Consider the following 14304-nt stretch of genomic DNA (forward strand, 5'->3'; position numbering starts at 1 on the left):
TTATTACATTCTTGGCAGGACTAGACTTCCTGTCTCAGGAACTTTTCTGAAGGTGTTTTTTCCTCCTTTGATGGTACTTTGCTTGTGTCGAATGACCATTCAAAGTTACAATGGCACTGAAAAAAGTGACTTATGACAATTTTTCACACTTACGACTGTTGCAGCATCCCCACAGTCATGAGAAGCCAGGCGAGGAGATGCGTGCCTCGATGTGAGTGATGTTGAGTTGGCCACACCCAGCCAGTCACATGACCACCAAGCCACGCCCACAGAACCAGTTGTTAAAAAATTTGAATCCCACCCCTGATGCCATCCCAATGAGAAGGACAAAAAGGAAGATCGCTACCAACCCTCTGATAAGAAAATCCTGAAACAGAATAGTTTGGAGCAGAATGGGGAAGAAGGACAGGACACCTGTTTCAGAGGAAAAGGAGCACATAAGTGAATTGGAAAATAAATGAGGTACTATTCTGATTTCGGAGGGCAATATGTTACAAAATTAGAGGGCTGCTTCTAGAAAGTCTCTACCTTATAACTTTACAGAGGTAGAAAGCTATGACATCTGATCTCAACCTGCAAATCTTAGCAGTGATAATTGTAGATAATTGTGGAGGCAATGAAATTGTAAGATATAAAGAGCTTTATAGTAATCCACACCTTGAATTAAGCTTGCAGGACCACTAACAACTAATGCAGCTTCTAGAGCATTGGTGCTTTGCACTGTTGTATGAGTTTCTTCTTGCCAGTGCATTCTGATCCCCAAACACCAAAATAGGTGGCCCAAGGAAAGCTAAGCAAATGGTAACTGGAGCAGTAAGTTTAGGAAAATCCCCAGGTTGCAGACCTATCTTTGTATAAACAATAATAACCCATGAGGATCCATGCCTATAGGAAAGTAGGGTCATGATTAAAATCTGAATAAAATCATTAATAATACCAGAGCCATGGTGGTGCAGTGGTTAGAATGCAACACTGCAGGCTAATTCAGATGATTGTTGGCTGGTCAGCAGTTCAGTTTGATTCTTGACTCATCCTTCCATCCTTCCAAGGTCAGTAAAATGAGGACCCAGATAGTTGGGGGCAACATATTGATTCTGTAAACAGCTTAGAGAGGGCTGTGAAGCACTGTGAAGTGGTATGTAAGTCTCAGTGCTATTGCTATCTCAGAAACCTTAACAGAAAATAATATTTTGGAAAATATTGTCTGATTTACTATAATATCTGAATCAAACATTTCATATAGCATCTTTTTCAATAGCAGAAAGTGTTAGTTCAATAGGGAAGCTTTTGTTTGTGGCTTTGCTTTTGGGAATGACCCAAAATATAACCCTGTTCAAGTTGTCCTCGACTTAGGACAGTTCATTTAGTGACCGAAGTTTCAATGGCACTGAAAAAGTTGACTTAGGACCATTTTTCACATTTATGACCATTGCAGCCTCCCCATGGTCACATGATCAGAACTGAGATGCTTGGCAACTGACTCATATTTATAACAGTTGCATTGTCCTGGGAGAAGACCTTTTAACAGGCAAAGTCAATGAGGAAGCCGGATTCACTTAACAATCATGTAATCACCTTAACTACTGCAGTGATTCATTTAAAAACCTGTGGCTAGAAAGGTCACAAAATGGGGCAAATTTCACTTAACAAACATGTCACTTATCGAGTAATTTTGGCTCAGTTGTGGCCCTAGGGCAAAGTCTACTTGTAGATCAAGTATTATATGAGTTTTTCTATATGCTGGGAAGTAGTTGTTCATTAAGGTGATAACCACAAACATCAATTATTCAGATTTGGATAATTTATCCTCTAGTTTATTGGGAACAAGCCCTATCCTTACACACACATATACACATACATATATACTTAAACAAATGTGTTTTATTTGTGGTTGAAAATATAGCTACAGACAGTACCTGGTGAAGCAGTTTCACTTATTTCTGATTCACATACCTGAATAGGGACTTGGAACTGTCACATAAGCTTTCTGTAACCCAAAGTTTTATGCGTGGATTAACTGGTGTAAGTTTAAGAAGCATAAATAAATATAAATGAGAAGAATAGCAAATAAAAAAGAACAAAAAAATGCAATCATGCCTACAACATCTGGAATGTAACTTTAGCTCCAAGTCCCTTTTTATTAAGACCAAATAACAAGAGATAAACAAAGCAAAATAAAACAGAAAAGAATTAATTATTTTCTACTTCAAAGTATTATAAAGAAAGACCAAGGACAAATGCCAGCTGGATGAATAGTTCAGCTTTAGAGCACTTCAAAGAGTTACAATTGCAGTAGAAATGTGGAATTTTGATATCCCAAAAAAAAAGGCATTTGGGAAAGCTGTTTTTCTAAAAGCTTGAATAGCAATTTATAAATATCTATAAATACACATATCAAGAAACTTAACATGAAAATAAAGCCCGGTAAATTGGGCTGACCCAATGAAAACTGTGGCAAGGACTATAGTTAATTTTTTCTCCCCTAAACAAACAGATTTTCTTAAAATAGCCATAATGGGAGAAAATGACTAATCTGTGTTTTTGCTTTTTCTTTTTCTTCATGCTGCTATATTTATCCCTTGCATTACATGGTTACTTCCTTTGTGATGATCAGAGAAAAATGGAAAGAGTAGGGGAGAGAAATGCAGCAGTGGAAATAAATGGCATATCCTCTTATCTTTTTCCCCATTAAGATGAAATGTATATTAAGCCCATTTTAATTCATTTTAAGCAATTCAGTTTAAAACAGTATAGATAGTCCCCAAGTTATGACAGTTTGTTTAGTGACCATTCAAAGTTACAACAATACTAAAAAAAAAGTGACATGGTCACTTTTTGACACTTATGACCATTGCAACATCCCCATGGTGTTGTGATTCACATTCAGATGCTTGACCACTGCTTCATATTTATGACAGTTGCATTGTCCCAGGGTCATGTGATCAACTTTTGTGACCTTCTGTCTGGCAAAGGCAATGGGCAAGCAAGGTTCATTTAACAACCGTGTTATTAATTTAACAATGGCAGTGGTTCACTTAACCAATGTGGCAAGAAAAATCATAAAATGAGCCAAAACTCACTGAACAAATTTCTCACTTAGCAACATGAATTCTGGGCTCAGTTGTCTCAGTAAGTCGAGGACTACCTATATTAACTGAAACTGATGGATGCAAAGTAGTTGGTTTTTTTTTTGCTTTTTTGTTATTCTGCTTTCTCTGGAAAGTTGCTTTCTGCAAATCAAGGTAGATTATATTTTCCCTATAAATATATTATATAGTCCCTTTCCCTTTTATTTGACACATTATATCTTCTATTTCTTCTATTACCTTTCCATATAAGGATTTTAGCCAGTGGTGGGATTCAAAATTTTTACTCCCAGTTCTGTGGGTATGGCAGGGGAAGGATACTGTAAAATCTCCATTTCCACCCACTTCAGGGGAAGGATACTGTAAAATCCCCATTCTCTCCCCACCTCACTAACCTGCTTTCCAGCTCCATTCTCCTGTGCAGGGCAACAAAAGAAGACCCAGCCAATCAGCTGGGACTCGGGAGGCAGAGACTAGATGGGGGCAGGGTCAGTAAGAGGTGGTATTCCGAACTACTCAAAATCTCTACTACTGGTTCTCCGAAGTACTCAAAATTTCCACTACCAGTTCTCCAGAACTGCCAGAACCTGTTGAGTACCACCTCTGATTTTAATATATGATGGTAGTTTGTACAAGTCTTTTAATCATATATTTCAATATTAAATCACTATTGTTCACAAGCAAACCGAATGAAGTAACCTGGCATCACCTTTTTGCAAAACAGGTTAACATCCATCACAGCCACGTTTTATTCTCTTATACCTTCTAATCACACAGTTTACCTTCAATTATTTTTATTTCTACTACCCTTCCCACACTGGGGCAGGCAGCTGTTCATTTCTCTCGCCAGCTAACCAATTCAAATGACAGGACTCACTGCTTGAGTTACTGCAACTTCTGAAATTAAAAACAAAAGTGTTTCCCCACTCTAAGAAAGCAAAGTAAATAGTTAGCATGCAATAGGGATGTCAAACTGGTGGCCCGCAGCAGGATGCATCACATGCGGGACATGCCCACCCCAGGTCCACGAAGAAGAAACATCACATGATGACAACATGATGCCACGAGTTTGACACCCGTGGCATACATGTTTAACTGTCTGCATAATTGTCTGCATAATTATAATGATAGTCCCATTTCCAGAAATATACTCATTGAAGAACCACAATCTGTCTGTCTGTCTCCTTCTCTCTTTCTCTACAGATGATAACTAGTATTTTGTCCACATTTATGAAAGAAGAAGTCAATTGTTACCCCCAAATTTCAAACCCATGTCTGAATTCATTACAAAGGGCTTGCATTTTAGAGTAATTTATAGGACTGCACAGAATGAGCATACTATAAATAATTTAAAAAGGAAATATACTTGGCATGTCCATAACCCATTTCAATTGCTTACAAAGCTGATGTCAAGAAGCTGGATAAATGTATTATAAAGTTTAATTTAAAAATCATTTTAATGATTACTCTTAGGTGGACGATGTGAAAATTCCCTATTTATTTCTTTTATCCATTTTTCCAAGTCTTTCTTCTTTCCTTTCTTCCTCCCTCCCTCCCTCCCTCCCTCCCTCCTCCCTTCCTTCTTTCTTCCCTTCTACCAACTCACAACAAATCCACTGGAAATGTCTATTTTGCTATTCAAATTCATGGAAAGCTAACCCTAACCCTTGCTGGATTCTTAGCTATGGATTTGTCTCTAGTTTTGAATGCCAATTAATAGCAGTGAGTAGTTCTGACAAATACTTGTCCCTGCTGAATACTAAAGGGTTCTATTGTAATCTATATCTACTGTTACTCCCAAGCTTTTATTATATACTTATGTGATACAGTGTCATAGACTTTGAGAAATGAAACTGAGATGATTTTGAAATACAAACATTTAATAGTTATTGGTTATAGACCAAAAAAACCCATATGTATGCTTTGTGATGCTTTTAGTTTAGCAATAAAACTTTGCTTTTTGGAATGAAACTTCTTGGTCTAGCCATAAAACTGGGGAATTGAGGCAAAGGATAGTAGAAGGTAAAATTCTGTTTACTTCCTTGTACAAATGTTTCTGAAGCCATGATCAAAGAAGACGGACAGTTTAGGATATGTTTTCAATTAAGTGATCCTGGAATTAGGCTATTTAACTAATATTATTCTGTAGAATCTTAGAGAAAATGTAATTCTAGAAATAGCTTTCTTCCATTAGTGGTAAGGATATCCAAGATAAACATTTTTCAGAAACTCAGAATTCTGGCTGAGTTCACATTTTTCCACTAGGTTTTGAAGTAATCTAAATCAGTGTTTTGACTTGAGTGACATTTTACAATGTACAATGCTTCATACACACAGGGTGGGAGGGATCTGTGTATCATGTTGATGCCCGGAAAGCAATGTTGTTAAAACTAGATAAATATCATTCTAAAAGTGATGCTCATCCTGTCTGATGAATAATACATCATTTTTCTTCTGGCTACCAGAGAGCTAAGGGAGAGAAGATCATTGAAATGAAGGTTTGACTTTAGTGTAAACTACATTATAGTGTACAATCCTGTACAGACAGGATATGAAAGAATACACACTATTCCACAAAATGTATTACAATCCAACAGATACTAATTAAATTCCCTGACTTTGGAGCTTATCTTTAATGCCAGCTTATTAAAAGAAGAGAGAGAAAGAGAAGGGTGCATATGCAAATGTAGAAAATGAATGCAAGATTTTTCAAATGAACTAGCTTTTACCTAGTGATCTGCTGTTTGTATTTTGGGCTGCATCAGATGCAGAGTTCCTTCTTTGAGCCAAACCAACACAGGGCTTCCATGTCCACCTATGAAAGGAAAAAAATTGAACTTGTTTGCACAACAGCTTTACTGGGTTGAGGTGAGGTTGGAACAGTAGGTCCTATGAACATCATAACATAACCATCAGCAAACTAGAAGGGATTACTGTTAGTCTTAAACATCCTCAAGGCTCCCTTCATTAACTATGTTGTCCAAACAAGGATGAGAGAGAAATATCAGGAAGTGTCAACCTTCCAAACATTTTAGGTTGACCCCATACAGAAGTTGCTTTCAGATAGTAAAATTGTCATACAGGAACTTAAAATAAGTTTCTCAGTGGGAATTAAATCCATGTGATTCACCTCCATGCCCTGAAGGACCATGTCAAGGCAAGATATTTCCATCTTTTAGTGGCTTAGTAAATTCTGCGGACCAAACCTTGGGAATGATGATTCTTGTTCTTCCTCCAAAATAAATAAATTTTGTTTCTTAGAAGTAAAGAAAACGCAAAAAGAGAAAAGATCATAGGTCAGTGAATGCCTTGTAGACTTAGATTTCATCCACTATTAAGACTTAGATTTAATCCACTATTGGAAATGGTAAACTGTATGATAGTATAAACTACTTCCTAATGAGTTATCTACTCTGTCAGGATTCCCCATGGCTATTATGGTACCAGGAAAAAAATGGCATCCAGGTATTTATTCCTATTCTGCTTTCCTGCTTTTGTTGCTTAAAATGCTGCTGCTAATTTTGTTGTTGGTTATTTTCTTTTTCTAGGCTCATCCCTGCTCTTTGATTGGCTGCTTTGCAGAGAGAGGAATGCCTTCTCAACAACGTTAGTGGTTATCATTAAGTCTAATATTTTCTGAAACAACCACCTTTACCAACAGTCTTACAATAGCGCAATTGTTTTAACAGTTGTCTAGCACAAGAATCTTTACTGGTTCAAAATGTGGCAAAACCTGTTTTGAACAGTTATTTTTCTTTTTTCTGAGCTTCCTACTTTTGTAGGTTTTTTTTAAATAAGAGCAGAAATATAGTTCAATCACATCCAGTTGTTTGAAGAAAAAAATCCTTCCTCCTTTTTAAAAAAACAAAAGCAGGTTCTACATAACATTTTTTAAAAAACCTTGTCATCTTAAAGCTCAACAGTTAAGGTAGCACTCAGAGCAAAAGGAGATCAGCACAAGAAAGCTCAAAAAACCTTCTTAGGTCTACCTGGTTGCTCAGCAACACAAAGTTTGACTTAGACAACCAACTTAGATTACTTTTGCATTTGTATGAACTAAGGCTATAAGGAGAAATTAATTCTTTTTCTACACTTGAACAAATTCATGCATGAAACAACAAGAAATGTTTTTATATTTGAAGCAGCATAACAAACACACTGAGCAATAATATGAAATGTTACATGTGCTTATGCATACATTAGATATCCTTGTTGAACTTTGCTACAGATAGGGCATATTAATATAGTAATTAAACAGTTACAATTTCTATCACCAACATTAGTAAACAATATTGTATTTCCATCCAGTTCCTGGCCCTATAAGCAATAGCAATAGCATTTACTCTTATATACTGTTCTATTGTGCTTTACAGCACTCTGTGGCCAGTTGGCATTATTTTCATATTGCCCCCAACAATATGGGTCCTCATTTTAATGACCTCAGAAGAATGGAAGGCTGAGTCAATCTTGAGCCAGTCAGGATCGTACTGCTGGCAGTCAGCAGAATTAGCCTGCAATACTGCATTCTAACACTGTGCCACCAGGGCTCCTAATGCCACATTCTTTTGTGTAGAATTGCTTAAATTAGATTTCCTCTATATTGTCCTTTTATCCTAAACAGTCTCTATACCTCTTTTTCATAGAATGGCAACAGAAACCAAGGGCATAATAGGCACATTTCATCCTTTGACAGACAAGGATTCCTGGCATTAGGGCCTCTCCTTTTGATCTTAGTAAATGGCGAGGTTCATAGCAGATAATCAAGTATTAAGCCATTTAGAGCTTTAAAGTTCAATATCAGCAAACTATTACCTGATAGGTAGGCAGTGCAGATAAGTCATCCCAGTCAAAAGCCTAACTGTATCAATTACATTTTCCAGACATTTTTCAAAGAAAGTTTCATTTAAAGTACATCACATCAGACAAGATGGATTTTAACACAGACATTGATATCTGTTGCCTAAGTCTGACTGATTTAGGATGAAAAGTAGTTGCTCCATTTTGACAATTATGTAACCCACTCCTTACTATACCCACATAATATAGTGATGGGACTTCAAGGAATATTCCCCAACTGCTAACTTGTTCTTTCTGCTGAAATATCTGGAACAGGTTACACCTCAATTCCAGAGTACGGATTTCCCATTAGCAATAATATTTCAATCTTGTCTGGATTTACTTTCAGCTTGTTGTCACCCATGAAGTCCATTCTTGAGAATAAGCAGCATTCTGGAATACAGATTGTTTTTTTGGAGCTGGGTGGTAAAGAACAGTAAAACTGGGAGCTGTCAGCATTCTGATGGTATCCCCCTCAACAGTCTAAACTTCCTTCCCTAGATGTTAAAGAACACAGAAGACAGGAGACCTTGTGGAACAGCACCAGCAGTGAATAATAGTACCCCAGTTTGGGCATATCCAAACAGGAAGGATTCAACCACTGTAAGATAGTGCTTTAAAATTCAAATCTTGCAAAACAGATGAAAAGAGTACCCTAACCCGGGTGTTTGCAACCCATGGCTCTGGAACTGCATGTGGCTCTTTCACCCCCCTGCTGTGGCTCCCTGTCAGCTGAACCCACCACTGGCTGGCCCCGTCCCTCCTCTTCCAGTAACTCCTCACATGACCTGAGAAGGTAAGAGTGATGGCGGGGGATGGAGACTCATTCTGCATTGTAATGGGTTCCAGGAAGAGCAGGGGGACACTGTCTTTCCCATTGTGAAGTGTGCTAAAAAAAATTTTTTATAAAGTGTTTTATTTTTTTTAAAAGACAAATACTAACAAACACAAACATAAAACATCAGCATAAAACCATCTTCCAAAATACAGTGTGTCTGTTACATTTCTTTTGTGCAATGTCACAATATCAACGGTCTTCCCTTCCAAACATACATTCATATTACATACGTCAACTATACGTATTATATTATGTTATATTGTGTTATTATTGTATCGTTATTAGACCCAACTAAAAAAAATTATATTTCTTATCGAGCAAATCTTTATTTTAACAAATCTGGGATCATACAATTCATTTCCTTATATTCAATTATATAACATCATTGCATCATATTATCTTACATATTATACTATTCCTTTCCATAACAAAGTTTACTTCTCTATTTTCTTATCTAGCCATTGAGAAAATAAATCCCAAATTTTATAATATTATTTATCTTCTTGCTCTCTGATTGCTAATGTCAATTTACTCATTTCTGCACATTCCATCATTTTCTTAACCACCTCTTCCTCTATTGGAATTTTTTCACTCTTCCAATTTCTAGCAAATACAATTCTAGTCGCTTTTAAAACATAGTCAAATACATCAATTCTCTACTGTATTCTTCAGGCAAGATACCCAATAAAAATATTTCTGGTTTCAAGTCTATATGCTGTTTTGTCATTTTTTCAAGCCATGTATGAATCTTAGTCCAGTATCTCTTAGCTTCCATCAGATCCAGGTATCTGATGACACTTCCAACATCTTTCTGATTTGTTCTTGAACATCCTTGCTATTCGTGCTGGGGGTAAATGCCACTTGAAGTGTGCTAAATTTAACTGTGCTGAACAAGGTGCTGCGAGAAGAGCGACCAGGCTATGGAGGTGGCAACAGCAGTAGTGTCGGCCACAGCTGGGCTGGGCCAGTGTCTCAGGATGGAGAGCAAGTCTCACGTGTCTCCACAAATGACCAAGGTGCATGCAGCACCAAGGCCCAGAAGAAGTGCCCGCGAGATGAGGCAAGTTCAGAGGCACTTAGCTCCCGCTCTGGAATATGGAGCAAGTCTCTATCCCCTGCCATCACCCTTACCTTCTCAGGCCAGGTGAGGAGTGACTGGGAGGGGAGGGTGAAGGGCAGGGCCAGCCAGTGGTGGGTTCAGCCAACAGGGAGCCACAGCAGGGGGATGAAAGAGCTTCATTTATCTGGGAATCTGAAATGAGTTTTGATTTAAATCATATGGTAAGAAGCACCCAAAGAAGAAGAAGAACAACAACCACAAAACAAAAAAACAAAAAAAACAAACCCCCGCCTGTTTGGGGAAATGGTTCAAGAGCAGAGGTGGTATTCAGCAGGTTCTGACCAGTTCTGGAGAACCGGTAGCGGAAATTTTGAGTAGTTCGGAGAACCGGCAAATACTACCTCTGACTTGAGATTTTACAATATCCTTCCCCAGCCACACCCACAAAGCCACGCCCACAGAACCAGAAGTAAAAAAAATTGAATCCTACCACTGTTCAGGAGGGAACACGCACACGCACACGCACACAGAGAGAGAGATGAGAGAGAGAGAGAGAGATGAGAGAGAGAGAGAGATTCGTGGGAGGGAGACAGAGAAGGAGAGAGAGAGATGAGTGACAGAAGGACAGAAAGAGGGAAAGGGAGAGATAGAGGGGGAGAAAGAGAGAGAGAGAGGAGAGAGAGAGAGAGAGAGAGAGAGAGAAAGACACACTGAGAGATATATTCCTGTTTCCCACAGAAAAGGAAACACCTGGGGCCACAAAACCTGGGTAAGCATGGCTGAGGGGGTAGGAGTGAGTGACATCGAGTTGGCCATGCCTACCCAGGTTTTGTGGCTCCCTGTGTGTTTTTTTCTGTGGGGAATGAGTCCAAATGGCTCTTTGAGTGTTTAAGATTGCAGACCCCTGCCCTAATAAATGGTACAGAAGATAAATGAGAACCATCAGGGTTGTGTCCTACACATGTAGTTCTTGTAGTCAAGCAACTGAATCTATATTAGTAATGAACCCTGACTTAAATTGGTGAAGAAAATCAGTTTCATGTATGTACATCTAGAACCGAGAGGTTCTAGATGTATATACATCAATTATCTTGTTAATTATCTTGTCAATTATACATCAATTATCTTATCAATTATCTTGTGAAGGAAAGGAATATTTGGGACTAGCTTGTAATTAGATAAATAATCTAGAACAAGGGAGGGTGTTTTTTCAACAATGGTCTTATTGCTTTAACATACAGTTCTAGGGAAACAATCATTAAGTATGTATGCTAAAAGAAGGCATAGAGAAACCTGTCTTAAACATGAAGCCAGGCCCAGCTTGGCTGTTTTAATCAATCAGGACAGTCAAAAGTCAAAATTAGAAGTAGAGCATCTTTGTCCACGTCTTCAAAATGTCAGAGCAAGAAGAATATTGCTATTGTTAAGGAACAATTGTGCCCTGTTGAAGCCCAAGTGAGATCAAGTTTTGCTTCTGGCAATTTATCTTCTAATAACAGCTTACAATGTGTTCATATGGTCACCCAGCCATAATTGTCATCAGTACTATTATTTTGAGCCAACAATGAGCAGATGAGTCTCCAAGTCTCTAATGGGGAGATCATTCCTCTCTCTTCTTTCTCACCCTTGTTTTGTTATTTTATTGCCATTTTAAAGTCAACTGCTAATTGAACTGCTAATTCAACTAATACATCCTTGCCATTCAAGGATGTATTAAAATATATTGCTAAAATATATTGCTACTTAACAAGGAAGAAAATTGCAGCATTTTTAGGTCAGCTGTATGCCTTTTTTCCCTTGCTCTATTAAAAAGATGCCAGGTGCCCTCTATTTTAAAAGTGTCATACATCAAAGTGTGAAATTCAATATAATGTATATTATTACAAATGTTATAGCTTTGAAGTTTTGCTTTTGTTAGAAAAAGATTTGCCAGGTGTCATCAGAGATAAAATCTGTACTTTAAACAAGGATCTTGCCTTCTCCCATGCTTACATCTAAACAGTAAGAAAACCCATTTTGGTTGGTGGAATGCAGATGTGAAAACAATGGTGATGGAAGAAGGAATCTTCCTTAAAACAAGGAGATCCATTATTTCCTGACCCCTGCAGGACATTTAAAAGTATATTAGTCACCTGTCAACTTCAAGTTTTGCAGCACTCACCTGAACCTGCCAAGCTAGGACATTGCTTGTTGCTTCTGTATAAGAACAGTAGGGCTGTTGAAGGGATAGATGTAGGCTGAAGAAGGGATAGAGCACCAGTTTTAAGCATGAAACCATCTTATATCACAATTTATATTTGCTCTTCCAACTTTTGGTTCAAGTACTTCAGTACAACATAATTCATAGGGTCATAAAATCAAAACTATTTTATTTTTAATTAGACAACATTGTGCAGAGCATAACATCTCCCTCTGATTTTATTTATATTGGTGTTCAGTTGTGTATTTTGGCATTTTTGTGAAACATTTTGCAAAATTACAAATGGGAACATAAAAATCTTGACATTTAGCAATGTTTCCCAAAATGGGTGTTTAAGAAATCTTTGGGTCTTGGAACACCTGGGGAGCGGGTCAGGCATGCTATGGTCCCCTAAGCATTCCACGACTGACCACGTCCACCCCCTACAAACATGTGCACAAACATACATAGAGAGTTTACATTATGTCCCTAAAAACATTGTCATAATAAAGGAAATTTTTTGAGTCAACTGTTATATAGCTGAAGTTATAATTCCCTGATTATATATCAAATAACTCTGCAAACACATCCAAAACTTTCACCAGAGATATCACACTTTAGCCCCATCATAATAATGTGCATCATTAAAGACATTGCAGTGGAAATGGAGCGCCACCATTAGTGGAATGCTTAAGGAATTTCATCTGAATTGCTGTTGTATGACATGAGCACTGTTGCTGAATTTAATTAAGACAACAATGAACCAGAGCTATCATTTCCAGAACCTCAGTTGAAATCAGCAGGCCAGCAGCCCTGAAAGAAGGCCACAAAGAAGCAAAGCAAATATAATCTGAATAGGTATCTCTTTATTAAAAATAAAAAATGTTAATGAATGTGCATTTTCAGTGTATTGGTATATTCAAAGTAACCCATCCTTGAGAGAATAACAATAGGAGCCATTTGGCTAATGATATTGCTCCTGTCCTATTATTGTGTCCTCCAAATTGTAATTAATTTTGGATTTGTAATAAGACCAAGAGAATTCTTTTTTTTCTAAATCATGGTAACATGAAGAGTCCCAACTAGCATTCAATTAATTAAAAGGCAATTTTAATGAACTGCCTTTTCATTACAGCAGTTTATATTACACAGCTTATATTAATTTAACTTCTTAACAGATGGCATTTAAATACTAACTCTGCAGAGAATGCCCAAGCATCAGGAGATGTGAAATTAATTGATCAATTTATTTGTTTGTTAACAGCACAATTTCCTATGCAAATTGCACAGTATTTATCTTTGCCATTATATGTATGTATGTATGTATGTATGTATGTATGTATGTATGTATGTATGATATTCAGCTTTGTTCGGGTATTTTCCCATGTCATTGTAGTTGTGCTTTTAAAGTTGCAACGTTTCGGCAGAATCTCATCTGCCATCATCAGGCTTCTGTATTATGTTCGTCTGTGAGTCAGACTTTTACAGTTGTTTCAGTTTTAAATTTGGGGCTAGCCTACTGCTGTGCCAGAATGTTTTTTTTCTTCATCCTGATTGGTTGGGAGTCTTGGTCTGTGTTTATTGGTCTTGAAGTTTGCTGTGTTCTGCTTGATTGGTGTTTCTAATATCTTCTGTCTGTTTTGTAGCTTTTTTTGTCTTGATTGGCTGGCAACATTGTGTTTGCTATATTGGAGGCTTTTAGTGTGGCTTGGCTCCGAGTAAATGGATGGCTATCATTTATCAGGAAGCTAGGTTTCATATGGGTGCCTGGTTGGGGTGTGTTTGAGCTGGAGGTATGCGGGGGGGGGGTCTGTTTGTGCCCAGGTGTTTGCCTGGCTTGTGGTGTGGAGATGTTTTTGTTTGAGAGTGCAGGCTTCCAGATAATTGACAGAGTGGAGTTATCTCTTCTATTCATTCTTTCAGGTCTTTTTTCAATCTCTATGGCTTCTCTGATAATTCTGTAGCTGGGATTTTCTATAGTGGCTAGGGTTTTGGTGCCATTGAAGTCGATGCTATGAGCTGTGGCTTTCATGTGTTGGACTAGTGAGGAAGTGTGTTCCAGCTTTTTTACTGCATTTTTGTGTACTTATTCTTCTATTGGCGGGTACTTATTCTTCTATTGGTCTGTCCAATGTATGTGGCAGGGCATGATGCACAGGGGACTTAATATATGCCTTGCTTTTCCAGGTCAATTTTATCTTTGAGGTTTCTTAGGATGGCTGCTATTTTTCTGTCTGTTTTGAAGGCAGTCTTTATGTGATGCGTGTGTAGTATCTTACTGATTTTGTCTGTAGTACCTCTTATG

The sequence above is a fragment of the Notechis scutatus genome, chromosome 4, assembly GCF_049901735.1.
Source record: "Notechis scutatus isolate UNSWTSFEM ecotype Mainland chromosome 4, rNotScu1.2, whole genome shotgun sequence".
In the NCBI taxonomy this organism is placed as follows: domain Eukaryota; kingdom Metazoa; phylum Chordata; class Lepidosauria; order Squamata; family Elapidae; genus Notechis; species Notechis scutatus.